The sequence below is a fragment of the Carassius carassius genome, chromosome 9 (genome assembly GCF_963082965.1).
Source record: "Carassius carassius chromosome 9, fCarCar2.1, whole genome shotgun sequence".
In the NCBI taxonomy this organism is placed as follows: domain Eukaryota; kingdom Metazoa; phylum Chordata; class Actinopteri; order Cypriniformes; family Cyprinidae; genus Carassius; species Carassius carassius.
In genome coordinates, this window is record NC_081763.1 from 26,394,311 (window position 1) to 26,420,598 (window position 26,288).

Below are 26,288 nucleotides of genomic sequence, written 5' to 3' on the forward strand. Positions count from 1 at the left end.
GATCACAAATGGATCTCGCTGAGGAGTGTAGAGAGGGACCTTCCCTTTCACACTCTCCGGCGGCGAACGAGAGCGAACTTCTGACACTGAAGTTAGTGCTCTGCTGGGTTCTACCCAGGAAGAGCAGGAGATGTCTGAGAGTGGTGAAGAAGCTGAGGCTGAGCCTTCTCAATCCTCCTGTCCCGCGTATGAGGAGCTGTTAGAGGTTATGGATCGCGCCACGGCAAAATTAGATTTGCCATGGAAGCGTGCCAGTAAGGTGGCGCCACGAGGTCGCCTCGCTGAGCGGTACTTGTCTGACCATAGCCCTCCAGCCCAGGTGAGCCTTCCATTCTTGCCTGACTTACATGCAGAAGTCGAAAAGGAATGGAAGAGGCCGTTTTCCTCTCGGATCCACCGGTTTCAGCATACGAGCTATGCTAATATCGAGGGCTTGCATGAGAACGGCTATGAGAGGATGCCCCCTGTAGAAGAGACGCTGGTTTGCTATCTCTCTGTGGGGCAAACGTCCTCTCTTAAATCTCCCGCTTTACCATCTGAGCCCCTCCAAGATACATCCCGCTTAAATGGCAGGTCATACGCGGCAGCTGGTCAGGCTGTGGCTTCACTGCACACGATGGCGGTGCTCCAGGCCTACCAGGCTGACCTGCTGAAGGACCTGGATACAGGTGAGGGCCTTTCACCTGACCAGGTAGCCGAGCTGCGCCGCACCACAGACCTCTCTCTCCGAGCTACCAAGCAGGCTGCCTCCGCCATGGGCAGGTCTATGGCGGCCATGGTGGTGACGGAGAGACATCTGTGGGTGAACCTGGCTGACATCGGGAAGGAAGAAATGGGGTTTCTTCTCGATGCTCCGGTCTCGCCTTCTGAGCTTTTTGGTACCTCCGTCGAGGAAGTTCAGGGAGGCAAGGGCGCGCTCAGCGGCCTTTAAATCCTTCATTCCACGAAGGTCCAGGTCCGAGCCCGAGCAACTCAGGGGTCCTGGCCCATCTCGATCTGAGGGTCGTAGAGGGGCGCAGAAGGCTAGTGTTGCGGCTCGCGCTCCTCCCCCGCCTAAGGGCAGGGGCAAGAGGAACCGCGGGTCACGGAGCGGTAAGCAGGGTCTGAGGGACGTGATTCGGATGAGGCAGCGTCCTCGCCCGGGTCAGAGCGGTAGGATGACCTAGTAGCTCCGGATGTTTTTAACCTCTGTTTTTAACCTCTGTTTTTTGTCCTCCCCTGCCTAATTCCCCTGTATCCACCAGCTTTCCACCTGATCGAGGTTAGGTGGACGGTCTCTCAAATAACTCCCTGGAGATTTAGCTCCCACATACTATGCGTTTCTACGGAATAGCACATTGTGGTTTTCAGATAGTAGGCTTCATCAGGTCTCTCTGAAGATGAGCTCCCACATACTGTGGTTGCCAGGTAGTAGGCCTCACCAGGCCTCCCTGGAGATTTAGCTCCCACATATTGTGCGTTCCACTAAATAGCACATTGTGGTTTTCAGATAGTAGGCTTCATCAGGTCTCTCTGAAGAAAAGCTCCCACATACTGTGGTTGCCAGGTAGTAGGCCTCACCAGGCCTCCCTGGAGATTTAGCTCCCACATACTGTGCGCTTCCTTAAAAAACGAGCTCCCGCGATTTGTGGTTGTCAGGTAGTAGGCCTCACCAGGCCTCCCTGGAGTCGAGTTCCATATTGCTTTCAGTTTCCACTGAGGTGGTTATCTGGTAACAGATAGTAGGCCTCTCTAGGCCTCTCTGTAGGTGAACTCCCACATATTGTGGTTATCAGGTAGCAGGCTTCACAGGCCTCTCTGAATGTGAGCTCCCACATACTGTGGTTGTCAGGTAACCTTTCAGTACACACGCTTGCCTGTGTACTTTCTCAAATCCACATGGTGGTCAGTGTGCACGTTAATGCTTTGCGCACTGTCTGAAATCCACGTAAAGTGGTAAGTGTGCACGCAAGTCTCTGCGCACTTTCTGAAATCCACGTAAAGTGGTAAGTGTGCACGCAAGACTCTGCGCACTTTCTAAAATCCTGTATGGTAAGGGTTACGCGCTCCGCTTCGTTCCCTTTCTTGGGATGATTCGCCCCGGTGTTCCTTGGGCTTCATCCAACCGGTGTGTACTTATTGTACACCCCAAGCCCCCTCAACTTGGGGGGGCTGTGTGGGCAATTCTCGGGTTGTTCAGCAGCGCTCCCCTTTTCTGAAAGGGTCACCTATGAGCATGCTGCTCGGAGCTCGGAGTCTTCCTCTCTTGGGAGACTGATTCCCGGTTCTTCAGAGCGCTCCAGTACCACATACTGTTTGAGACGCTCTGTGAGAGCAGGCATCCTGCTGAGGCAGGGGCTGAGGCCTCCAATTGCTCTGCTCCCGGGCCATTCTTCTACGAGCTGCTCTGACAGAGTTCCACGAGAACCCCTCCTTAGAACAGTATTTGTAAATCCATGTTATGGTAAGTGTGCACGGGAGTCTTTGCACACTTTCTGAAATCCACATTGTGGTAAGTTCGCACGCTAGTCTCTGCGTTCTTTCTAAAATCCCTAGATGGTAAGGGCTTTGCGCTGCTGCTTCTTCCCCTTTCTTGAGTTGGTTTAAGCCCCGTTCATCTTGGGCACCCCTCCACCTAGGTATCCTCGGATACCTATCTAGAACAGGGCGCCACTACTAGAGTGCTGTGGGGACAGCCCTTTCGGCAGGTTTTGCGAAAGCTAGCAGTAGCCCCTGTGTGACAGGCAAAGACTTGGTAGAGGAAAGTGCCAGGCTCTTAGCCGTATCCCTTTAAAGGAATCTCTGTGATTCCAAGCCTTTAGCTCTACCCCGGGCCAGGGCCCTACAGGATAAGTTGGGTATGTAGCTTAGGCCTTTGGCCGTAAGGGATAATGTCATAAGGCAGCCGTCAGACCGTCCCAGGGGCGACTCCCGGTGAAGAGAAAAGCGGTAGAGTTGGTACTTAGTGTTTGCCATGATCCTTGTCTGCACTCCCCTCAGCATGGCCATAGTGTCCCCATAGTGTCCCCTCAGAGGATGCAGTTCGAAGTTCCCTTGAAAGGGAACGTCTCAGGTTACGAATGTAACCATGGTTCCCTGAGAGGGAACGAGACACTGCGTCCTCTAGCTCCCTGCCATGCTTCGGACGCAAGCTTCACGAAGAAGATAGTGACGGGTCCTACGGGCGCGTATTTATAGTCGCGCTGGTAGTGACGTCAGAGGCTGTCGCCGGCCAACACGTTGGCGTTTTTCAAAGTATGCTTCAGACACGGGTCACGACGAGGTGTTCCCCATAGTGTCCCTTCAGAGGACGCAGTGTCTCGTTCCCTCTCAGGGAACCATGGTTACATTCGTAACCTGAGACGTTTCTTGAGCACCAAACAAATTTTTCTTTGGAGTCAAATTGTTTCAATGAATTTGGTTAGTTCACAAAACTGAATGATTCATTCACGAATCAGATCTCACTGACAGTCATCGTCTCATCAGTTACAAGCTCACTGGATGGGAGGATTATCAGTGAATAAAAATGTTGGTCTTTTCATCACAGAAAGCTATCTACTGACTAGCGCATAAGTCATATGGTCCTTTGTACTTTTATGGTACTTTAAAGTTTGAAAGCTTCTGTCCCCATAGGGACTAAAATAATGACCAGTATTTCTCTTTATGTATTCAGTGGAAGAAAGAAAGTCATACAGGTTTGGAATGACATGAGGATGAGTAAATGATGACAGAATTTACTTTTTTTCCCTTTAAGGGAATATACAAATGTCTTGTGAACTGCAGTTAATAGCTAAAAGGATGAAAGTGAAAAGAGCTTCAGCTTGAGCCTCAATTAAACAAAACACTTGGCATCCTGCTTATAAAGGAAGATACGTGCAGACCAGCAGACATTTCCTCTGGGCTAACTTCCTTCCTTATGTGTCAAATCAAATGGATATGGTCTTAAATGTTAAGCAGTGTAATCTCCAGCCTCTGGCTGAGTAAGTTCAAACAAATTCTGGCTGAAATATGAGGTCAGATAATGGAGACTGTGGGAGTGTTGTTTTCTCTGGCATACTTTGTTTGCCTCAGAATCTCTGCTAAATTTTACGTTATATCTTTGTCAGCTGACATGTGGATCCAGGCATTACTAATCAGAGCCTCCATAGCTTCTTTGGCACTTTTCCTTCTCCTTCTGCCTCTCCCTCCAACACCTGCTCACTGTCTTACTCATGTATTGCTCTCTAACTCATCACATAATGTTTTGCATTTCCTTTCCGACAGCTCATTTTTTTATTCAAAAAGTTCAAAAGATGCTGTATTTTCTGTGTCACAGACTCCAGAAGCAGTACTCTGTCTAATATATCTTCTTCTTGGTTGAGCATCACTGTTATTGCAGAGGAAATGGGGGCATGAACATTGTGGCAGTAGAAATGTGTTCAGTATTGTTAGATTCTATGCTGCCGAAATGGTTTAACATTTTTAATTAAATATCTTTGATACTTTTACAATTTGCTGACTTTAGACAGAGTTCAGATATTTGAATACTTGAACACATGACCACCCACAGTCAACAGCCAAGTCGTAATCATTTTTGTATGAATTTTTGAAAACTACAACCCAACTACTAATCAAGGCAGAATGCATACTATTTAGGGTTGCATGATTAATAATGTAAAATCATTTCAAACTGTATTTAAATATATGAAACTGAATATGATATAACCAACATTTGTGTTTAAAACTTGTTCTGGGAAAACAAAGCATCATTATAACTCCTGAAAGTGAACAACAGTGTTTTCCTTTGCAACATTGCATAAAAATTACATATATATATACACATACTTCCAATATGAGTTGCATTAATATTTGGCCGAGATCTTGTCTCGATCCAAACCGTTCTGTGATGTCGAATCCAGCATATCCTAAACCTTTTTTGCTCATGCTCATTGAATGCAGCTCCAGAGACCTGACAGCCAGTTTACTGTGAATACAGGAAATAAACAAGAGAGTCAGGTATCGCATCTCTTCTCTGACAGCTCCTCTTTATGTATATCTATTGACAAAATTCCAACATGGTTGTTTGATAAATTAATATCTACACACGGCACACAGTTAGCATTAAAATCATTTTATTCATTTAAATCAAACTGGCAAACCCCTGCCCCAGACAGTGTATTATTTCAAACACTGAATACAAGTACTGTGCATAAGAGGAAAATTTGGAAAAATACACAAAATTTTTGCTTCCTTCAGGAGGGACGTTAGAGGCTTTTGGGAAAATGTTTGAAGCAAAAAATTTAGAGCTGCTTGTGGCACAAAAATTGCACACTTCACCTTCATAAAGAGCCTGGTGTGGTTTCCAACTGCTTTCCTTTGTAAGGTTCATACTAACATAAAGGAACTGCTCTCCACATTGATGAAGTAGGTGTGAAATGTCTGTGGTTTAGAACTCAGTGTGAAAACTTCCAGAGCCTCTGTTTTCTTTCAGTTCTGTTCTCTGTACACATTTTTTTTGCTGTAATAAATAGGAGGCAACATTAGGATCTGTACTGGTAGCATACACTGCGGTAATTTTCCTGCTTTGTTCCAGGTCATCATGCCAAAAGATAGTGTTTATTCTTTCTCACGCTCACCACCTGGCCAGTTAAGGAAGCGGGATGAAAGGTCCCTCCAGGGAACTATCTCTCCCCAGTCAAACTAAATTTCTTTAATTAAACCCATCGTAATTTAAAGGGGTCATCGGATGCCCATTTTCCACAAGTTGATATGATTCTTTAGGGTCTTAATGAAAAGTCTGTAACACAGTTTGGTTAAAACAGCACCATTTTAACCCTGTCAAAAACAGCTCATGTCAGAGCAAGCCGTTTTGTAGCATTTCCCTTTACGTATTAATGAGCTCTGCTGACCCGGCCGCTCTCTTCCGAGCTGCTCTCTGAGGGACTGTTTACTTTAGAAAGTATTTGAGAAAGGGTAATGATTTAATGAGATTAAATATAGGGATATAGGGTGGTTGTGTACACACCCTGGCAACACACATTTCAGTTCAAACAACTTGTAAAAGTGCATGAAGCATCCGATGATCCCTTTAAAACTCAATAATGTTTAAGGGGACCCTGGTGGTGTTGTGTGGGAAGGTGTCAGGTGTTAAGCAGCCGACTCTGCAGTAGGAGAAGGTGGGATTATCCGGGAGACTTTGAGGGTGGGTTTCACAGCTTATGTGGTCCTGCTCTGAAAGCCAAACAGCTGGAAGACACACTCATGCTTATTCATTCATCTGCAGGGGGCTAACATTGGGTGAAACATTATCTGCAGAAATATGAGGTGAACATGACCAGAAGGCTTTGCTTAACTTATGATGCCTGTTCTTCTCCTAAACAGTACACATTTTATTCAGAAATTTAAATGTTGTCATTTTTAATAGACCTGTGGTGATATTTTTTAATGTAGGGTAAGGATTAAAAAAGAAACCTCATTCTTCTATACATTTCCAAAATGGTCTAAAGGCACAGAAATCACAATCAGATTAAAAAATGGAGCCTTTAAGAATTGACATCACAAAACATTGTTTATTATATCATAACTGAACACAATGTTCTAGTTTGAATATGTGGGATGGGATGGAGAATGAGAGATGCAGTAAACTGTATGTTCCTCTAAATTAACCGTTTTTTTTGTTTTGTTTTGTTTTGTTGTTGTTGTTGTCGTTGTTGTTTTTTGTCTATCATTCAAGTTTTTATTTTATTGGCATTGTTTCATGAAGAACCTTCAACATCCATGGAAACTTATCAGTGAACAAAAGGTTCTTCATAGTTGAAAATTTGTTTCCTTAGATTATGAATAAAATGTTCTTCACACTAAGAAAAAAAAAGAGATTATTTTAAGAACTCTTTGGGGATCCAAAATCGTTCTTCCATGGAACCGCTGCAAAAACACCCTTTATTTTTAAAAGTGATATTGATTACTTTTATAATACTTTTATAGTGTTGTTATGCTCTTCATAAAAATAACAGCATATGGGTTGAAAAATTAATAAAGGTGAGTAAATAATGACGACAGATTTCTTATATTTCTGGGCTGAACAAAATTATTTTTTTTTATTCCTGCACTGTCCTGACATGCATCAGTATAAAATTATTTACACACTGTAATTATTGACCACAGAATGTGCCTTGACACAAAAAAGGCCTCTCTTTCTGGCCATGCTGTGTTCTGCTTCTGATAACAGCCTCCTTGACCGCAGCCTGAAGCTCTGCCATTATACAGCTGCAATCAAGCAGGAAGATAGAGCAGTCTGGACTTTACTTATCCTCTTCTTGTCTCACTGAAGAAAATCTGTGTAACTAACACATTTCCCTCACCTCCATCTTTAACCTGTTGTTTACATCTCACATTGCAACCTATGTGCATTTTCCTTTACCAATAAGATGAAGCTTAAGATGAAAACTGTCATTTTCCTATGTCATTATTAAACCTTCATATCATCCCAGTCCTGTGTACTTCATTTTTCTTCTGTGTAACGTAAAAGAGGATACACATATACGTATTTTTAAATGTCCTTTGTCCATAAAATAAAAGTTAATGGGGTCACAGGGAAATGTTTTGGACACCATGGGCAAATACAAATACCTTCTTTTTTGTTCCACAGAAGGAATAGAGTGAATAAATAATGACATGATTTTCATTTTGGGGTGCACTAACCTTAATTTGCTTGTTTTACAGATAAAAAATACAGATTTGCTGGACGTAGCATTCATGATGAATTCATATAAAAAAAAATGTGGATTACGAGGTTTGGTTCGAAAAAACGGTGACTGTGGAATGTAAACGGCTGTTCTTGTGTTCGATTGCGGCTTAACCGTAATGACATGGTTTCATGCCAGTGGTGTGTGAGGGAAGTAACATGTGACTGAAGTGGACCAGAGGCTGTTGCATCAGCAGAGTTTCTGAGGGTCTACAGGGCTGTCTGACGCATAAAGAAAAGTCAGACTCCCAGAATCCTAGTATAAACAATTTAAGATTTTTTTCTTCTTATACTTACAGAGACCAGATACTGATTGTCAAGATTATTTGCCTAGTCACTCTAATACCAGAATTAACATACAAAGTAACAAAAGATTTGAATTTAACAAAAGAGCATACAATTGTAATACATCTGTAATAAATCTTCTGATGGAGATTTATTTTTGATAGTTATTTAGAATAATAATTGATTATTATTATTATTATGCTGTGCTTTGCACAACAGAGGGAGAACATGAAAAAAAAGAGTTCATGTTCTGTAATTAATATTTTGTATTCTGCTAATAAAAGTCAAAAAAAAAAAACATTACCCATGCCAGTCTGCTTTTGTCAACATGACAGCCCTTTTTTCAATCCCTGAAGTGTAGATGTCAAAAGAATATTGAGTTATCCTTCTTCATATATCTCCTTTCTTTTTGTCCTCAGTAACCCAACTATAATCTTTTTGAACACTTCAGAACTGAGATTTGCTTCTGCAGTTTTCTGGATGGTTAACACCAGAGGAAATCCTTTATGGCTCGTCTGACTCTCTGTTCCTCTGCTGAACACAGGTCTTGTGCTCGGGTCTTTTATCTTGCACTGACTGATGGGGTTTCAACAGAGCTTGAGTGCTCGCCCAGCTTCACTCCTGCAGTCTAATCAGAGGCCTCAGTCCTCCCTCTGCCTCTTCTGTGACCCATAGGAGTATTTCAGAATCTATTCATTACTACTGGCCCATAGTAGAGCAATCAGATGTTCCCCGTGGGCCTCCTACATCACAATGACTGTCGTGGGTTCATGTATTGTCTGTGTTATTTTTGTTCAGCAAGATTTATTTTCCACCTAAAAGTTTCACTCAAAAACAAAAAAGGAGAATGTTCAAGCCGCTCTTTTCCACAGAAAAAGGAAGTTGGTTTATACTGCCAGATTCATTATACCACCAAATTGTGTATAGAAACCTTCTAAAGACATATCATAGTTTAAAAAAATGTCTTTCTCCTTTTTATCTTCTAAAATCTCATTTGTGTTTGCATTGGTCGCAAGATACACAAGACCATGAAACCTCTGACTTCGTATAAAGCAATTTTGGAATATTATGAGTGTGAGTAAATGATGATTTCATTTTGGGTTAACAATTCCTATAAATGTACTTCCACTTTTCATGCTCTCTTTGGGCTTTGGGTGAATGCCAACATTCTCCCTAGGTTATGATGTCTGATTACAGTACATGCTGCTTGTCACAAGACTCAGAAATCAACTTCCCACTATGAATAAAATTGCATGTAATGAAGTAGAGCATGATCTGTCATCCACTGGCAGCACAAGAAAGGTTGCCCTTTGTGGTACCAAAGCCACACAACATTAACTTGCTTGTCACATCGAATGGCCAACGGAAACCCAGTGTTTGCCTTGAAAACCCAAACCTGTTTTAATTTAATCTGAGGTCGAGTATTTGTTGATGGACCTGCTGATTCTGCCATACTCCCTTCGGTCAAAAAAAAGGAAAAAATCTGGCAGAAAAATGACAGTCATCATGAGAGGATCTTCTTCTGCCAGAAATGGAGCAGAAACTCATGCCAGACTGCAATATCCTGAGAAACCTATGGATCCTTCACTTGTCATCGCTGTTTGAATCCAGAGCCCTTTAGCAACTAAACCTTTCCAATCACATGGACATGAAATTGCACAGAAAAGCTGTACACCACAAAGAAGCTTTTTGCGCTAGAAAACAACAAATAACATTAATTAAAATTATTTATTTATTTATATATTTATTTGCTGTTGTACTTTGGTATTATATTTGTACTTCAAGAGCACTATTATGCACCAAAATCTAGTTTTGTTTTCTGTATAAATAGGTGAGAAATCACTGTACAGTAGAAATATTACTGAATTACACCCTATAAGCTATCTAAGCAATAAAAGTAGTTGTGTTCCCAAAGTTTGATCAGGCACTGATCATATCAAGAGATACATATTTGAAATGTATTTTACAATCGTATTCTTCTTGATTTTATGTGGCCAGACAATCAGGTCAAAGGTCATGTGGATAACTGAACACACAAGCCTTACAGTCACCCTGGAAAGTCCCCAAAGGAAAGTAGGGGAAGAATCTCAACAATGTCGAAAGAGAAATTGGAATGCTATGCATGTCAATAAACTCTCTTTGTCTTGAGTTTGAACTCTGCACTTGAGGAGGAACCTGCTGTCCAGAATTAATGCCATCTCTGCCTCATTTTGCTGTTTTAGAGCCGAGAGGGAACTGACATCAGAATTTACCTTTTCCAAACAGACACATCAATGCAACTTCAAATGCTTCTTGCCTTACTTTCTTCTTGTTATGGTTTCATTTTTTAGTACTTGCATTCTTGACAAATTTAAGGTAACGGTGCGTCTGTGTATTTTATTAATGCTCTCCTGATTAATCATTTACTAAAACATTCAGTGAAGATAGTGTGTGGCTTTTGGATGTAGTTTCAGATCTATGAATCTCTTTGAATCCAGACTATACTTTTTCAAAACAAAACCTTATCCCAATTTATACTTCCCTGGTGACTTTCATAGTAAGTAACTATGGTAGTTAGAGCTGCTAATGCATGTTGTTACATTTCTTTTGACTTTGTGAATTTCTAGTGAAATGAGGTGTGTAACATTCCAATACACTGCGGAAACAATGTATTAGACTTGTAAATGAGTCTGGATGGGTGCCTGAAAGAAACAGCACTGGCCTGTCTTAGGGAAAAAAGGCTATGTTTGGAATTTTATTTTTTTTAAATGTACATGAAGCAGTATGTAGTATGCAAAAATTCAATTATTAGATACATAGAGACCATCTTCACATGGTCTTTGAAAATGTTCCACAGCTGAATTAACCATCAATCATCTCAGAGCGACAGAATAATGGTGTTACTAAATTAACCAGACTGTGTCTCATAAAGACAGTATCTACATCTGAATTTGTCCCAACCCCCTCATTCAGTATTCCCTATTACAGTGGATGACAAATATTTCACTACATGAGAAAGGAATGGATGAAAATGAGTGAGCGAATAAAGACATTGTTGTGTAAATTATACCGTGGTGCTGCTACAAAAATAATTGACGCATACACAATTTCAATTGACAAAACAGTGTGTTGTGGGTAGCTTACATGTGCTGCAAATCACATGCTGTTTAGAAGGTTATACATTTAGTTTGAAACGATGTTTTATGTAGCATGAATGTGGGCAGTATGAATGAAATTTAAATGTACTGTTGTCAAAGTCACATGACCAACCAGTTCAGACATACATCACTGCCATTTAAATCTCTTATCCCATGGCTTCATATGATACTAAAATGTCCATCAAATGTCCATTATTTGGCATACTGTTTTCTCATACTGTATAGTATTGAAGAAGGCATATTCGGACACAGTGATACACTAGTTATTGTGGTGCATAACGGAATTGAATGAGTGCACTAAATATGGTGTCGGACACAAGTTACATATCGCCAGTTAGACTTCCATTTATCTTCGGAACAGAGTTTAAGAAATTTTAGATTTAGTCCGAGAGCTCTCAGTCCCTCCATTGAAACTGTGTGTATGGTATACTGTCCATGTCCAGAAAGGTAAGAAAAACATCATCAAAGTAGTCCATGTGACATCAGAGGGTCCGTTAGAATATTTTGAAGCATCGAAAATACATTTTGGTCCAAAAATAGCAAAAACTACGACTTTATTCAGCATTGTCTTCTCTTCCGTGTCTGTTGTGAGAGAGTTCAAAACAAAGCAGTTTGTCATATCTGGTTCGCGAACGAATCATTCGATGTAACCGGATCTTTTTGAACCAGTTCACCAAATCGAACTGAATCATTTTAAACGGTTCGCATTAATCCACAAATTACTTACACTGTTAACTTTTTTAATGTGGCTGACACTCCCTCTGAGTTCAAACAAACCAATATCCCGGAGTAATGCATGCACTCAAACAGTACACTGACTGAACTGCTGTGAAGAGAGAACTGAAGATGAACACCGAGCCGAGTTGCCCTTCATTCAAGCCTTCGGTTTACCTGGGCTCATAACACTAGCACAGAATCAGTTCAGAATCAATCACCAAAAGAATCAGTTCGGTTCAGACGCTCTGTGTGTCGGTTTGCTTCACGCTGAATCACGCTAAATCACAATTGCTATTTTTAGACCAAAATGTTTTCTCGATGCTTCGAAAAATTCTAACTGACCCGCTGATGTCACATGGACTACTTTGATGATGTTTTTCTTACCTTTCTGGACATGGACAGTATACCGTACACACAGTTTCAATGGAGGGACTGAAAGCTCTCGGACTAAATCTAAAATATCTTAAACTGTGTTCCAAAGATAAATGGAGGTCTAACTGGTTTGGAATGACATGAGGGTGAGTCATTAATGACATGATTTTAATTTTTGGGTGAACCAACCCTTTAAGACTGTAATATTTTAGAATTAAGTCAGTAGGGAGAAAGGAGGTGGTCTTTTGCTGTTTGAACACATCCAACAACATGAGTGTCCACCCTACGAGAGCAATACGGACGAATGTGTTTTCGACTACCTCTGGAAGTGGTCAAAAGTGGACAAGCTCATGTTTACACCCCATTCACACCTGTATTTAGCATTGTCCAGTAGTGATCAGATACAACAAATTGCATCTTAATACCAGGTGTAAACAGAGCCCTACTGTTTAACAATGGAACTAGCAAAAAAAAAAATCACCAAAATTTTTTTACGAATAATATACATACTGACAGTCAGTCTGAAGCAAACACATATTGATACAAAAACAGAAAAGGCCCAGTGCTGTTGGACTGATTGTTTATTAGGACTCTTGCAACACTGGGTGACCAAATTCGAAGACAGGAATTAACTCTTGTGGAGTTATATTTTTGACAAAAATCATGCAATTAGAGTTACCACATGAAGCATAGTTTTTATTTTACAGTTGATAAAATGAAAAAATAGTTGAAAAAGTAGTCTATTAGTATGGTAATATTTCATTAAACTAAATATAATATCCTGTCTTCTAGAAAGAAAGAAAGAGAAAGAGAAAGAAAGCAAACAGTGTAATTTCACAAGTGTGTCATGAGGTCTGAACTTCTGATCATGCACATCTTACCTAAATGAGTTTGTTTCACAAACCGCAGTCAACACATCTGGCTGTCTGTTGATATTAAACTCACACAGTAACTAAACAACTAGTCCCCAACAACTATCAGACGACTGTCATATGTCGAGAGGAATTCATGACACAAACTCGGTGTCTGTCTTTAACCGACCCTTCTGAAAACTTCCCTGCAGTGACACACACACACACACACACACACACACACGCACACACACACACTGTATGAGTCTCTGCTCCTCCCAGAGTGTGTGTTCGCGCACCAATCGGTCACACACTTGACCGAGTCTCGGTCGACAAGGGCGGGGCTCCAGATCTATGAAACCGAATTACCGGCAGACCAAAACTAAACTTCCCGAGCCGATCGCCTCTCTCCGTGTGTCGTGCGTGCGTGGGAATGTACTCGCATCTGCGTGGGAACAATCATATTAACTGCTCCACGATGTCTTAACATTGGATTTGTATCACCGACAGCCTCAATGTTATTTTGCTCACCTTTAACGTTGGACAAAATGAAATAAATATAGGCTGTTCACCATCGATACTTCACAGGGATCTGGAGATTTTAGCTGTTAACATTTCCCCCGTCCCGAACTGATTGTGAATCGAATAAGGGTAGGTGATTATTTCTTTCGTAACGTTTAATTTTCTGTGTTTGGTGAGTAGGTTATACGCCGATGCAATGAATTTACCGGTGAGTCGATCGTGAGATCAGATCGATGCATCTATAGGCTAATGCATCGTACAGTTTTAAAGAATAGCTATTCTTACCGTATCATTGTAACATATTTCAACCGTGAATGATTTGAAAGGTGTGTCGTTAATGCTTATTTACCCCGAACTTGAGGTTGATGTTAGCGCAGTGTTTTTTAATTACGAGACATGTCTTGGAGGCGCGTGTGCTGTTCCGTGTCTACATATATGCGCTCCGGATTACTTGATATGTGCCTCATCGCAGTAGACTCCACTTAAAATATTTCAAACCTCTTGCTGGTTTTGCACGTCTGATATTTGCTGGTCTGTCATGCGCTGCATTTGTTGTCAGAGGGCCACTCTGAATAAGGTACGTTACATAGTGTTTGTATGTTTTCCATGCACACTTTAATTAATAGCAATTGTCAACGGTGATGTGATGACGTCAGTTCAACAGTTATCGATGCCCCGTCTCCAAAGTGATTTTTGTTAGTCGATTGTTGGTACCTGTGTTTCAGATGGGTTGTGTTTAAACCCAAAGGCCGCTGACGCTCTGCACTAAACGTGTGTGCGCTTTTTCATGTGGAAGTCTGGTAAAGCCCCAGACTTTGAGCACTAATAACAAATAATAAAAGCTGCTGTCCGTTAATAACTTTTTCATGGATTGACTCTCAGGCAATAACTTTTTCCCCTGCGCTGCCACAATGGTTCCAGGCGTAATTTAATTTCTTTTTTTTTTATATATATATAAAAAGATGACTTGAATTAGGACTGCTGTTCCCTTTCGAGAGTACTCTCGTACTGCGTAAGCTAGCTTACGCTATGGGAAAAGGTCCCCTTTTCTCGAGAATATGAAGCCAAAAATTATCCTTAATTTTTAAATAATGTAAAACGCAGTGCTGCAGCACAGCAGACCCAAGCGAAGCGGCTCGCGTGCTTATTGGCTGTGCTGCGGCAACTGCAGCAACCTATGGTGAGGCGGCGGAGAGTAACGAACCAATGGGGGCGCTTCGCGCCCATTGGACGTCAGAGCGCGCCAAAATAGGCGTGGCTGGAACTATATAAGCCACCGCTTCACCATAGGGATCAGATTGCATCTCCTTCAGCGATCTCACCTGCACTTCGCTGTCTTCTCCGGAGAAGCCTCTACACGCCGTCGAAAAGCCTCTCAGCGGGATAGCACTGCAACGCAGATCTGAGGACGCCGGCTCGTGCTTCATCTCGACGCCGCCTTCAGCACTCGCTTCCTGCTCCGCCATCCGGCGTGACTATATCCTTTTCAAAGCTAGTGTGTTTGCCGCTGCATCACACTTTTTTCCTCCAGAATTCGAGGCATTGTTTCAAATGCCTCGGGCCTGCGCTTCCTTCCGAGGCCCTCTGCCCAGCGAGGACCGCCACATCATCTGTGTCTCCTGCCTGGGCCGCGAGCATGCTGAGAGCGCACTCTTCAAGGGCGGCTGCCCTGAGTGCGACGACATGGCTATATCGACCCTGCGGGCTCGATTAGCTCAAACCAGCCACGATGCTCCACCCGCTCCGCCTCTTCTCTCTCAAGTGCCGCGTAAGAAACGCCGCGATCAGAGAATGCCTGAGCATACTGTTACACGCGAGCTCACGCCGGAACACTCCCCGCGTGCCTCGCCCGCTCTCGCTCCTTCGCCTGTCCTCTTCGTGGACGAGCAGCGCCAGTCCCTGCTCACCAGCGCCCCCTTCTCCTTCGGAGCGCCTGAGGCGGAAGAGGACAGACACGACAGCCTTTCTCTCGCCGCGTCCAGTAGTGAGGAATGGTCGGGCTCCATTGCGGACCCCCCCCCCCCTCTACAGCACCCAGCTGCACCGGACAACGCGCCGATATCGACGCGGAGCTTACTCGCGTGCTTACAAGGGCTGTCAGCGACCTTCAGCTCGACTGGTCTCCTCCAGACAAGCCCGCTAAAAGCAGGCTGGATGAATGGTTCCTGCAGGGGCGCCCTTCGGCCCCTCCGCAAAGAAACGCCCCCTTCTTCCCGGAAGTTCACAATGAACTCACGAAGTCGTGGAAAGCCCCATTCTCCGCACGCTTGAAGACTTCTGTCTCGTCAGCGCTCTCCTCTGTCGACGGCGCCAGAGACCACGGTTACGAGAGCCTCCCCCCTCTCGAGGAGGCTATTGCTGCACACCTCTGCCCGCCCTCAGCCGCTGGATGGCGGTCGAAGACTGTGCATCCATCCAAGCCGTGCCGCACCACCTCAGCTCTCGCTGGCCGAGCTTACACATCCGCTGGTCAAGCTGCTTCGGCTCTACACACCATGGCTGTGCTGCAGGTTTTTCAGGCCAGACTTCTCCGTAACCTGGACGAGTCTGCCCCAGATACCTATGACTTTAAAGATCTCCGCAGCGCTACTGATCTAGCCCTGCGTGCGACAAAGACCACAGCACAAGCGATCGGCCGAAGCATGGCAAGCCTCGCTGTTTTAGAGCGACACCTCTGGCTCACGCTCACGGAGATGAAAGACGCCGACAAATCCGCCTTTCTCGACTCTCCTATCTCGCCTTCCGGCCTCTTTGGCCAGTCGGTTAAGGGTTTCGCTGAACGCTTCACTGAGGCTCAGAAAACGTCGCAGGCAATGAGACACTTCCTGCCGAAACGCTCTAGCTCTGCTGCGGGACGCCGTAGAAACGCGCCGCCCCCTCAGACCTCGAAGCCATCGCAGCCAGACTTACAGTCTCGCCCAGCGACCAAAACCCAGCACCGCTCTCGCTCTACAAGCCGCAAACCGCCAGAGAGACGGGGACCTCGGCCCAGGATTGTGCTGAACCCCGAGCCTCTGAAGCCCTCCTGACCTTCGGGCTGAAAAGACCGTGGTTAAGTCCCGCTGCGGCCGGACCACCACACAAGAAACCTCACATGCTTCCTCCAATCCCCTCACTAAAGGCGGTTGGAGATGTCTATACTGCAGTAAACGAGTCTGTTACAATGCACGCACGCCTGCACACAAACGCCGTTTTCACGGCGACCTCAATAAAGCACAAAAGGAGCTTTTTCTATGTAGGCAGTGTGCCCACTACACAGTACGCACCCCTACATGTATACACACTCCCCCAAGTGTCACAAAGACTCACTCGGGTCTCCTTTCATGCCCACCTTCCCGCTCGCGCCGGAGGTGCTCTAAATGTAGCGCGCGTGCCCACTTCTCAGTGCGCAACCCTACAAATAAGCGCTGTCACCACAGTGTCACAAGCACAGCATACTCGAGCTACTGGTCCCCTCATAACAGGCGGCCAGTGCCCGAAGCACATTCAACCCATAGCCGCACGAGCCGCTGCATGGCAGGCCATCCCCGGCATATCAGATTGGGTTTTGAATATAATAAAACGAGGTTACTCGCTCCAGTTCGCTCGCAGACCGCCGCGCTTTCGCGCCGTGGTCGAAACGAAAGTGAAAAGCGAAATGACACACGTCCTTCGCACCGAACTGATAAACCTTCTTGCAAAAGGGGCGATAGAAACTGTCCCCCCTGCGCAGCGCGAGTCAGGCTTTTACAGCCGCTACTTCCTCGTACCAAAAAAGGATGGCGGTCTCAGACCCATCCTAGATCTCAGACGTTTGAACAAAGCGCTTATGACGCGATCGTTCAAAATGTTAACTACCAAACAAATACTCGCGCAAATTCGCCCGAGGGATTGGTTTTTCTCAGTGGATCTGAAAGACGCTTACTTTCAGGTCTGCTGCGCATGCGCCCACTACAGCGCTGGCTGAGAGACCGTGTTCCAGCGCGCGCCTGGATTTCCGGCCGCGCGCGCATCAGGGTGACCCACGGCTGCATCGCAGCTCTGGCCCCTTGAAAATAGCCAACTGGTATCAGTTAGGCGTAAGCACGGGCGCTGTCTCGAAATGGAAAGTAGTCTCGACAGATGCATCCAACCTCGGTTGGGGCGCCCTGTACGAGGGCAGGTCTGCCTCCGGCCTCTGGTCGAGCCCGGAGCGACTGTTACACATAAACTGTCTGGAGATGATAGCGGTCGAACTATCCCTGAAAGCTTTCCTCCCATTTTTAAAGGGCCATCACGTTCTGGTCAGATCAGACAGCATGTCAGTGGTGGCCTACATAAATCGCCAGGGTGGTGTCAGGTCAGAAACCTTGCACACCCTGACCGAGCGTCTTCTGACATGGGCACATTGCAATCTGCGCTCGCTAAAGGCAGCGCATGTACCTGGCATCCTGAACCGGGGCCCGGACATGCTTTCCAGGGCGAATGTTCCCCCTGGGGAGTGGTCTCTTCACCCACAGACGGTTCAGTTGATGTGGAGCATCTTCGGCAGGGCAGAGGTCGACCTCTTCGCCTCAGAAGACAACGCTCATTGCCCAATATATTTTTCAAAGAGCAGGGACGCGCTGGCCCTCGATTGGCCCAGACGCCCGCTTTATGCCTTCCCACAGGTCATCGATCGGGTCAGGAAGAGCAGATGTGCTATGCTGCTAGTAGCCCCACTCTGGACGACCCAACCTTGGTTCTCCGAGCTGATGCAGCTGTCCAGTACAGCCCCATGGCCAATACCGCTGCGGAAAGATCTCCTCACGCAGCTGAAGGGCGCGCTCTGGCATCCCCACCCCGAACTTTGGGCCCTTCATGTATGGCCCCTCAACGGGTACCCGGGAACCTCCCTGAGGGAGTGTTAAAGACCATTACGGAAGCCAGAGCGCCCTCAACCAGGCGCCTATACGCGCAGAAATGGTCAGTGTTCTCCACCTGGTGCAGGACACGAAACCTAGACCCTCACTTATGTGACGTGTCGGAGATACTCTCCTTCCTACAGGAGCGTTTAGATGCGGGCAGATCCCCGTCTACGCTCAAAGTGTATGTGGCAGCCATTGCAGCTTCTCATGCTCCGGTGGCCGGCCTATCACTGGGAAAAAACTAACTGGTCATTCGTTTCCTTAAGGGAGCTCGTCGGATGAACCCTCCCCGACCCCCTTCAATCCCTTCCTGGGACCTGTCTACGGTCCTAGAGGCCTTAAAGGGCCCCCCTTTTGAACCGCTTCAGTCTATCGATATGAAGCTTCTATCGTTCAAAACCGCTTTTCTACTGGCTCTGGCCTCAGTCAAGCGAGTGGGGGATTTACATGCGCTATCTGTAAGCGCTGACTGTCTCGAGTTTGGGCCTAATGACTCCAGAGTCATTCTCAGACCAAGACACGGCTATGTCCCCAAGGTGCTCTTAACACCGTTCAGAGCGCAGGTCATCTCGCTGTCAGCTCTTTCCTCGCAAAGCGACGAAAGCAACGCGAGCTTCATCTGCCCCGTCAGGGCTCTTAAAACCTATATTGCGCGCTCCGCCTTATTCAGGAGGTCGGACCAGCTCTTCATATGCTTTGGTGGGCGCACCTGAGGTCTCGCCACCACGAAGCAAAGCCTATCGCGATGGATAGTAGACACTATCTCGCTGGCTTACAAATCTAAGGGCCTTCACTGCCCGTTCGGCATCAGAGCCCATTCCACCCGAGGTATGGCCTCGTCATGGGCGTGGTCCTGCGGGATACCACTGGATGATATCTGTGCGGCGGGCAGGCTGGGCCTCTCCGTCCACATTTATTAGATTCTATAATCTGCCAGTCCCTGCCCTGCAGGCCAGGGTACTTTCTATATAGACGTGCTAAGCCTTACCACGTCCCCCTTTTTTCGTTCCCTATATAAAGCTCACTAAGGTTGGCTGTTGGGACTGGGATTTCTCCTGCTATAAAGCCTTGGGCTGTGACAGGTCGAAGTTCCCGAGCACGCATGGCGTTTTACATTGTGTTCCCATAGCGTAAGCTAGCTTACGCAGTACGAGAGTACTCTCGAAAGGGAACGTACTTGGTTACTAACGTAACCTCGGTTCCCTGAGATGAGGGAACGAGTACTGCGTAACCTGCCGTGCTATGTGCTCGGACCGGGTGATCGCTTCAGTCGATTTAAAACCTGATCCCTATGGTGAAGCGGTGGCTTATATAGTTCCAGCCACGCCTATTTTGGCGCGCTCTGACGTCCAATGGGCGCGAAGCGCCCCCATTGGTTCGTTACTCTCCGCCGCCTCACCATAGGTTGCTGCAGTTGCCGCAGCACAGCCAATAAGCGCGCGAGCCGCTTCGCTTGGGTCTGCTGTGCTGCAGCACTGCGTTTTACATTATTTAAAAATTAAGGATAATTTTTGGCTTCATATTCTCGAGAAAAGGGGACCTTTTCCCATAGCGTAAGCTAGCTTACGCAGTACTCGTTCCCTCATCTCAGGGAACCGAGGTTACGTTAGTAACCGAGTACGGTTCCCACGACTGGTATTTGAAGCACTCATGTAAGCTGTAGCATGAACAGGACCATGTATAAGTCAGATCTGTTAATATTAGGCTAGCCCATGATTGTCAGATCCAAACACTGAATAAGTGAATGTTTAATCTGTGGCCAAAAAACAGTGAAATTCTTTAGTTTGTTCAACACATTTGTCTATAGGTGTATTCCAGTTTGCATACTCATACACTGTTAAGCCGTTTTGTAGTATAAATAGTGTTCACACTGAAAATGTAGACAAGACTTAAGACACTTATTAACTGAAAAATGAAGCGTGGGCTATTTAGATGTGTACCAATTCACACTTATCACTATTGTACGTCACTTGGGGCACAACTGTTATTGTGTTATGCTGTTGTGTGTATTGCTTTAAGAAAGAGAGCTGTTGTCCTGCGGTAAACAAATACAAGGTTTAGACGTAAATAAACGTAAATAAATCTGTAGTCCTTAGGGCTCATCTTTGCACTTTTTCAGATTCAGTGGTGAAGATGGTGAAAAATCTAAGTGTTTGCCTGGATATCTTTAAAATACATTGCAGGATGTTCACAAAGAGCAGTAACTTATAAAACATAAAAGTGAACTGAAGTGAACACACAAGAGGGAGGAACTGAACGAGACGACAAAAAGACACATCAACATATAGGCCTACTAATTTATCTTAACAAGTATGCAGTCACTGTAGACACAGACAAATGTATAGTACAAAGCAGTCGACTCATTTCAGGCACAAATGGAACATCATACACAGGTAGCGTTTTCATAAACTTGTATCAGACAGGCTTTCAAGGCACCATAATGTCATACCTAATGATCTAAAACAGTTTCAGGGGAGCCGTCGACACAGCTAAGTGAATATTTAATGACTGTGGTATAAACTGAGAAGCATTTCTATGCCACACTTCCTGTGACAGCAGTGTTTTTTTAGGTATTGAAACACAGCCTGCATGTTAGCCTGAGTGTCGCTTTAGGCCAGGCTTATGTGTTTTGAAGAGGCATTTACTGGCCTGCATATAAATCAGTGTCCCTGTGAAACTTAATCAGTGATGTTTTGCATGCATATACACAAGAAATATACAAGAATACAAGCAATCATTTTATTTGGAGAGTAAGAACGTCTGTTCTAAAGTTTGTGGGGAATGCAGTTGCCTGGCCCATCGACACGTCCCGCTCCAGCTTGTGCTTGCTTTGCTTTCGAAACATCTCATTTAAAGGATCATCATTCATGGTGATGTAACAAGATTAAGCAGGGCCTCGACTGACTTTCATCATCATGTGTCGCAGGTGCGCTCCAACTGGGCTCTAGGTTGGCACAGTAGAGGAAAGGACAAGGGAGGATAATGCTGGAGGTTGATGCCGCGGGTGGCTGGAACAGAGATGCGTGATCATGTGGATGAGTCACATGGCAGTGTGTGTCTGTCTGACTCTCCACCTCTCTTGCCAAGAGTCGATTGCTTTCATTACAAGTGGTTTTGCTTTCTATCAAGCCACCCTATTTAAAATACATTTCTGGCAGAGAAATTGTTTAGTAAAGTGGAGTGGGTAATTTCTGCGATGCCAGATTGCAGTGCGGTTGTTGTAATGGCTCGACTGGGTCGGATTAAACAACACTGGCTCAATCAGTTGCATGACCAAAAGACTGAACAATGAAATGGGCCGTTTTCAGGTACAAAGCAACTTGAAGTCATTGAATTTCAATAGCTATGTTTATATGCACTAATTGTCGTCGATCTGAATCCCAATCCAAGTTGAGATTCTAAAAGCTCAGTTTATAGGAACCCTCCCCATTGAAATCTGATTCACATATTCTTTTATATGTGCATTGCATGCATTTCTGTGAAAAATTATGCTCTTACTTAACTCGTTGCGTTTGAAACCGGAGAAAGCCAGTACAGTAATGTCACTGGAGCTACTGTAATTGTCTGAAAGCTGACAAATGTGTCAAGAAGAGCTTTTTTGAAAATATTTAGTATTTATTCTTTTCACCAGCCAGACATGAGATGTAATTATGTGAAAGGTATAGAAAAATAGAGAATAGAAAATAGTTGCATTCAAGTGTTTACATGCTTATTTTTTTCCTATTGATCAGATTATCTCAGGTTTACATCACGCTTCATTCGGATTGAGCTCAGCTGGATCGACCGAGATGTTTACAATAAGACTGTTCAGTCCAATTGAGCCATCAATCCAATTATTGACAGGCTATTTAGTTGCATGTAAACATAGCTAACGAGAGTTGGTGATTTATGGTGAAAGCTGTGAAGTAGGAATGGCTTCAAACAGAAAAAAATTCAAACAGAAAAAAATTATTCCACAGTGTTTGATGAATGAGTGATTTTTTTTGCTATCAGTGTGCACTCCCTTTAAGTTTCAGTTGCTATAAAAAGCAGAAGGCTTAATGTTTGTATGGTGTTATTGCAGTCTGGCCGCCAAACTCTAAAGTGTGACTCTTCATTTCTTTTTGTGAAATAAACATGCATCCTTTTCAGCTCTAGGAAAAAGAATAAGTTACGAAATTCTTATCCAAGTCATTTTTTAGCCAGTTCCTCTTGAGTCAGAAAGAGCTCATCTGAGGTCTGAATAGTGCCCTGTAGATTCAGCACGTGTTGTGAAATGAAATAAAAGCCATCCTTCGTCACCACACACAAGAAACCTAGCGAACCATTAACCATTTCTGTAGTACACCATGTTCTTGTGGTTTACTGTAACGGGTGGCAAAAGAACAATTAAGAAGGTTTTTGATGTGTGCTGATATATAAAAAAGTCTGCCCTGTTAAGTTCTTCCTGTTATGTGTAAAATAGACACATTATGTAAAAAAAAGGAAAATTCAAAGTAACAGTATCACTTAGAGAAAGACATGTTAACTGACTTGTTTGACAACATTTGAAAAAAAAAAGACTCTTGTTACTTAAAGTAGCTTAAAACGGGTCAGACATATTCCCCACAGCTCTAATGCATCAAGTTTCATATTTTCAAAGAAGCGCTATTTGAATTGTGTCAGAGCTCTTGGGGCGTCCCACCAGCACACCTCCCTATTCAGTAGTGGACTGAGGGGGAAAAAAGCACATAAAAAGTCTTCTTCAATGTAGCTTATCAAGTTAAAATAAACAGAAACTTTATTAATACATCACTTTCTTTAATTAGTTTTACATATTAATGACTCACATAAAAAAATGATGATCATAATATGCACTTTTAGAAAAATACAGTCCCTTTTTGGCTTCTGATTCTGAAAGAAGTTAATGTACCTTTTTTAACAAATCATAATTGCAACTCTGAGCCAGAGGATGTATTTACAGTAGCATGATCTCATGTGGTTTCATTTTAGTTGCTGATTTCACTGACTTGATTAACTTGTCCTCAAAGTAACGTTGAACATTTTCATTGGCTTCGTTCCCTCAAATTTAATCAGGCACTATATTAACATTATCTAAAATGACCTGCTAGTATGTTATAAATGTGGCAGCACAAAAGGTAAACACAGATAATTATAGTCATTCATTATAACTTAATGGAGCATTGTATCATGCATAGTTAGTAAGGCAGGAGAAGCTGTGCTGTATTTCTAAAGGCTCTGTTAGGCACAATCTGCAGCTGTGTTTCACACATTTTTCATATATTTGAGCAAATTGTATTGTTTTTCAATGTTCTTTTAAAGACAAAAATGCATTCGGATGCATTTGCTGGGTGGAAACAGGTTGTGAATTTTTTGTATTTTTTGGAGCAGAAATCATGTACTCTAAAAATTTTATTTAGTGTGTCTTGTCAATTTCAGGTGTTGTTTGACAGATTGTGGCATGCTGTCGAACATTATTTCTGCAGATATGACGTAATGCTGCAGGGCTGGTGTGGCTCTTAGATCAGTAAAATGAACTAGAGATGCTTTTACTGCCGCTCAGGTCCAGGCACAGTTAAATGACTGCGGGTTCTCAGACTAATCGACATGGTTTAATGAGCAAAAAGAGTTTCTGAATGTGATGGCGAGGGTTGATTAAATCCAGAAGCAGTGCTGGTGGTGTAAAACGATGTGTAAGTGTGAGTGTGTAAATTTGTGGGGCTTTGGTAATGTTGTGGGTGTTTCCACAGGAAGGGCTTTGATCAGTAGTGTCTTGCATTGAGGTTTTCCCTCCAGTGAGATCCTTCTGTTAAAAGCTATTTTAAATTTACACAGCTGCTTCAATCTTTTATTGTTGAATATTGGCTTTTCTATTATACTCCTTGCATTGAGGGTTAGTGTGTGAGATATTTCAGGTATGGTTTTTATGTTTCTCGTATGAAGCACGTGTCTTCCTCATCTTGTGTGACTTTTAGAGGCCTGAGGAGAACATCAAGCTGATGGATGGAGTGACCACAGGGAGCTTCCTGGTGGGCTGGTTGACTTACTGTCGAAGCCAAATTTAGACACAAAGTAAATATACAAACATTTTAAAGGGAAAAAAAGCTCATCATACACTGACTGCAGTTTTATAGGATTTCACCAAGTCTAATAGTGCACTGAAATAATGCCGAAATGTATTTATTTACAGGTCGAGCACACATGAATGCTATAAACAGTAAGAAGAATACTTTTTAAAAAGAAAATATTTTTTCCTGTATTGTGACGTACATCCCAGTGTAACTTCTTATTGAAAAAGAAAACAAATTAGGGTGAAAATCCATTGGCTGTTGATTGGATTTTAAATCCACTCAGAATGAATGCGAGCTTTTACATATACATCGATGAATCATTCACAATAAGATCTATAACATGCATTTGCAAAATATAATTTTCGTTTTGTGTCATTTTGTCACTTTGCAAGTCTGGGGTGTTTCAATTAAAGAATCAATGCAGATTCTGTTTTTGAGCAAAATTAGAGAAAAATATACAGTACAAGAAAAAGTAATTTTCCTTCAAACTCTTAACACGTACTTGCCTGAACCACATACTTATGATTTCAGAATTTGTAAGTAGTAACTTCCCAGTAGGACTTAAACAGAGCTTATCTTGCCCTAGCAGGTAACTCTTTCCAGCCAGCTCCCTAAATTCCCTCCACACCACTGTCTGCACTTGAATTTAGTGGCTTTAGTTTTCCTTCCTTTGCAATGTAATAAAGGCTATTTTAGACATCAAAATACAGTGATGAAATAATCCAGTATGCAGTAGTTTCCATTGGGTCCTGGGCTGTTGTTTCATCTCATTTGTAGTTATGCATGTGTGCTAATATTATTGCAGTGAGGATGAAGGGCCGCTTTTAAATAGGTCGGCCAGCTCGCTTGTCTCTATCTTTAGCATATAGTGTGGCATGAGTCTTAGGAGGCTGCCCACCCTTTTTGTCTACTTGAAATCATGTGCAGTCTGGACAGAATCAAACTAGTCTAGACTTCAAACCGAAAACCGAGGGCGTTTTGTGCCTCTGTGTGACTTGGCCTTCAGTGGCCTTTTGGGAGTAGGTGGATGCACGATGACTAATAATAACAGACAAGAAGATTCCCGTGAGGTCAATGCATTGTGAACGGATTGCACAAGCTTGCATGGTTTGAGAAGAGCTTTTAAAATGATTTTCCCATTAATTTCACTCGAAAAACGTGTTCTACTGAACATTATGTCACCAGATGTGTCTTTTTGGGCGTGCAGCATACCTAGCATGAAACTATGTGGATGCCATCCAGCCAACTCTCCCTTCCATTAGTCATTATTTGGCACGGCTATGTGCCCACCAAATTATGTCAACTCTTTCAGATATGCAGGAGGTGGATCAAGCACAGAAAAAAGGGCAGAAAAGAAGTTATGTGCCACATGAGGCCTCTTCTTTTGGGAGACTAAAACAGGAAAAAGACGGCGAGCATCATGATAAAAACAAAGCAATAATAGAAGCTGTTAGATCGCTGCTCTGGGATGCTGCCCAGATTTTCACTCACACACTTGCACAAGCGTGGTACACACAACTGCAGGCTCATCACGGGCCGCTCACTCCCATGTGGAGCGCTGACAAGAGCACTTTCTCTCTGTTCTTGCCTTGCCTGTCCACAGCGATGCTAAGCAAGTATGCGTCTCACACACATGCACCTTCTCTGGTGTGTGTGTAGGGTCTGAAGGAAGGAAACTAAGCCTGCATGCTTGGGATTGCTGTTTTTCCCAGTTTGTAAGAGTCCTGCTGCTCTCCTCCTGCTGTTTTCTTCTTCCTTCTTTCTCTCCCAACCCAACAACGCCTCTT

General features: G+C 43.8%; 2 protein-coding genes across 2 annotated transcripts in view; both read left to right on the forward strand.

Moving 5' to 3' along the window:
* LOC132149435 (hemoglobin subunit alpha-1-like) overlaps nucleotides 1–10,849 on the forward strand; it is an 86,215-nt gene extending 75,366 nt beyond the window's left edge. Inside the window, exon 4 of the mRNA XM_059558678.1 lies at nucleotides 10,839–10,849. The gene's annotated coding sequence lies outside the window, so the exon portion shown is untranslated. The remainder of the gene's footprint in view (nucleotides 1–10,838) is intronic.
* A 2,542-nt stretch (nucleotides 10,850–13,391) lies between these two features.
* Nucleotides 13,392–26,288, forward strand: part of LOC132149412 (inactive rhomboid protein 1-like) — a 50,285-nt gene continuing 37,388 nt past the window's right edge. The window contains exon 1 of the mRNA XM_059558620.1: nucleotides 13,392–13,715. The gene's annotated coding sequence lies outside the window, so the exon portion shown is untranslated. The remainder of the gene's footprint in view (nucleotides 13,716–26,288) is intronic.